Source organism: Seriola dumerili, unplaced genomic scaffold, assembly GCF_002260705.1.
Source record: "Seriola dumerili isolate Sdu_G_001 unplaced genomic scaffold, Sdu_1.0 BDQW01001195.1, whole genome shotgun sequence".
NCBI lineage: Eukaryota > Metazoa > Chordata > Actinopteri > Carangiformes > Carangidae > Seriola > Seriola dumerili.
In genome coordinates this window covers 185,634-189,389 of record NW_019175450.1, presented here as the reverse complement: position 1 = coordinate 189,389, position 3,756 = coordinate 185,634, and positions in this window count along the sequence as shown.

Sequence of the window (3,756 nt, the reverse complement as noted above, 5' to 3'; positions counted from 1 at the left end):
TGAAATGCATTTTGTTTCAGCTCTCTTGCTCTCTCTTTTTCTCTCGGCCTTCTCTCTCTCTCTCTCTCCGTCTTATTTCAAAAATCTCGAGGAGAATGTTCGGGGTTGGGAAACTCGACCACATCGGGAGGAGGGCAGGGGTGTGTGCAGAGGCAGTTCAGAGCATTAGCAGGGGATAGTGAGGGGGGGGGGGGGGGGGAGTGTGTGACACATATCAAGACCATAGCCCAATTTGATTGTACATCCTACCCCAACAGGGCTCACCCAGGCCCTTTTTACCCAGACTATGGGACAGACTAGAAAAACCTTTCATCAAGTAGAGAAGAAGCCTGCCTCTGTGCTTAATCTATCGCTCTTCTGTCTCACTTTTCTTTCCTGGATGCCATGTATCTCCGTTTCTGGACTGTGGTTTTGTTTTGTTTTTTTTTCAATTCAAGGGCTAATTCAAGTGTTTGTAATCCGTTACTAGGGGTTTTTTAATTTGCTTTCGATGTTCATCATACTCAGTAGTACGTAATCAGTCAGGTGAACTATTGTGGAAACTGGTGTGTCTTGAATCTGTTGTCTGAAGCCCCTCCTGGGTCCTGTGTCGTCGTTGATGTTGTTGAGACTGTCGAAGCCCCTCCCTCCCTCTCTACCATCACCTCCCCACTTTGTTCTCCCGTCAATGATGTCACAACGGATAATAGCCAATGGGATCAGAGCTCCATCAACCACTGTTGGCTAGATGGAGATCCACTTTGAAGTTTCTAATCTGAGGTCTGACCTTTTTATCGCTAATGCTGAAGCTTCCCAGACATCGACAACACATCGAGGAGACTCTGGGCAGCATTAGTGCAGGGAAAACAATCACACACTTCTGTCCTGACAGTCCAAAACCTCCATCTTGGAGCACTCCACTTTAGTGCACTTCAACAAGAGCGAGCCATTTGAGATTTCTTCCTCTTACAGTTTACTGTATGTTGATAGATAAAATACCTGTGTTTGGAAAATGGTTCCAACACACAGCTGTTAGGACAGATACTGTAACACACAGCGTTAGCATTAGACACTACTGATGATATGGTTTGTGGATATTCATGACTAGCTGTCAAAAGAAACATAATTTGCCACTGCTTCTCTTGTGATTTGTGAAGCTGAATCATTGATAATGCAAAAATTGCTTTTCTAATAACTTTACCACAGGAGTTGAATCTGCCTTCCTGTTCTGCAGAAGGTTGGGTTGACGATTTGTGAAAGCATGACCCGTTTCTCTAATGCCATGAAACCCAGTTTCTTCTTTCCTGTGTGCGAGCCCGCCTCCTGCATGCAACATTTGGCTCCAGAGAGTTACTTCAGATGTTAGGGATGGGGATTACATCTGCTCTATTGCTTTCTGTCATGGCATGCTGCCACTAAACTGTTTGCTCATACCTCTATTTTATCCATTCTGCCCTTTATAAACACAGAAGGTGGTGACAGACTGTGATCACAGCAGTAGAATAGGTATGAAATATGTCTGGAAAAAGGGGATCTTTAATGAATTAGGCTCACCTTCTGTCTCAGCCAAGGTGAGAGATAAGAGGTAATTCTTCTGCTTAAAATATTCAAAAAGAGCTGGAAGAGAAAATCAAAGAAAGATGCTGTAAAAGATTCCCCCTCCCCAGATCTTTCCAGTGACCTGCTAGGAGGTAAATAGGGACCTAAGTGTGTCAATGGGACTCTGGAGAGACGGCACCATGCGTTGGAGAGACCGGCATGATAAAGAGAGGCTCCAGTGGAGGGAGAAGTAGGCCATCTGCAGCTCTACTGTGGCAGCGGAGACACAGAAAAGTTCAGAGCTGTTTTGTCATTATACACTACATGGCTAAAAGTATGTGAGCGTTACACCTGTACTGTATACGACCTCTGAACATCTCATTCCCCAAACTTTCCACAAGATACTGGGACCTGGCTGCAGGGATTTGGTCCCATTCAGCCAAGAGATCATTAGTGATGTTGGGTGATAAAGGCCTCCGTCCCAGTCAGTGTTCCAGCTCATCCCAAAGCCGTTGGGGTTTTAGGTCAGGGCAAGTGGTTCCACACCAACCTGGGAACACTACACATGTATGAAAGCACACCATTGTCTAAAACAGAGGTTCCTGTACCCTGTACTGTCGTGACTCCTTTTGGATTCCTTCTTTCTTTACTGTTTCCAAATGTCATCGGAGCTGTGTTTGAAATCACACCATCGTTCATTCGTTCAACGCTCGCTTTATAATAGGCACTCAGTAGTTTGCTCTATAGTGAGCAGTGAATTAGGGACACACACTTTATAGTGGATGAATATCACATTCTGATCTCAGATTCAAGTGAAATGGTGGACAGGAAATATAGTGCACTAATAGACAGTGATTTCAGACAGCAGACATTTTGACTTGTCATAGCAGGAAAGGCACAGGTGTTATTACATAACATTGCATCAGTTAATAATGCTACTTGTTACACCTGTGTTTGACAAGTCAAGAGGCACGCTGTCCACTCCCCCTAGATTTCACTGTATGCTGCAGCCTTAAGACACACATGTTGAGTAACAGGGGTGTCCACATAGTTTTGGCCATATAGTATATCACTGTCAGAAGATCTATCTTAATACAATAATATATTAGATGAAAAGATTGATAAAATGTTCATGTCTGTACAGTGAATATGACTCTGCTCAGTCAGAAGGTTACAAAGTCTGCTGACCAGCAACTCTGAAGTTCACAAATTAACGTGCTATTTTTTGTTTGTTTATTCTGTACAAAAACTCAAATGTAAAAACAACAATTTAACATTTTACAGGGTGGCTATTTCTACTTGCTACATATTTCCCAAAGTGTTGAACTATTCCCATGAGTTATCTTACTGTTCTTACTGAATGAAATGAATTTAATAATTTTTTGGCAGCAGTTCCCATTACTAATAATATTTCACTGGTGTAAAGCACCAATTACAATAAGCAAAATAATGTCATGGTTTTTGTCAGTATCACCCAGCTCTGTGGTTGATTAGGACTAAAACATTGGACGCAGACGAAGCCTTCCTCACTCTTGTTGTGCCTCTGTATTCTGTAGTCTCTTCCCGTCTCTCTCTCGCTCTCTCTGGCCCTGGTTTCCCAGAGGAGACAAATCAACAAACAGCAGTGAGGAATGGCACCTGCAGGCTCGGTCTCCATGGCTGCCTGGGCTGAGTCTACTCACCCACGGGCCCCTCGGGGATAGGTCTCCTCCCGTGGTTCTCTCTCCATGGCACCAGTCTGCCATCTTGTTTTTGTCTCGCTGTGCTAAGTCATTCTAGCTCAACGTGCACTACGAGCGTCTGGGGATAACTAGCAGCACATAAAGCAGGTTCACGTCTGGCTGGTTGGTTTTTGATTAATGGCAGCGCTGACTCCGAGGCAGTTATTGTGAGCATAATCTGATGACAACACACTGTCTGTGCAAATAGAAATAGAGACACCTGATCTCTACATCAGTGTAGCTTTGAAAACAAACAACAAAAAGCACAACAAAAAAGAGTTGGATAAGTAAAAATACTGGCTGTGTTATTTTTGCTCTTTTTACTTTGATGTCATTTGAGGTAAATGTTTGTCAAATGTCAAAGTAGTTTTTGTGAATATATGATACAAATGTACAAAAAAAAGAAAATAACAAAAATGGAAAGTTTTATGGTTGTGAAAAGCTTTACTGAATTACTTTATCAACGGAAAAGAAAAGCAAGAGGTAGAAAAGAGAATTTTACTATAGCTCCTCCACA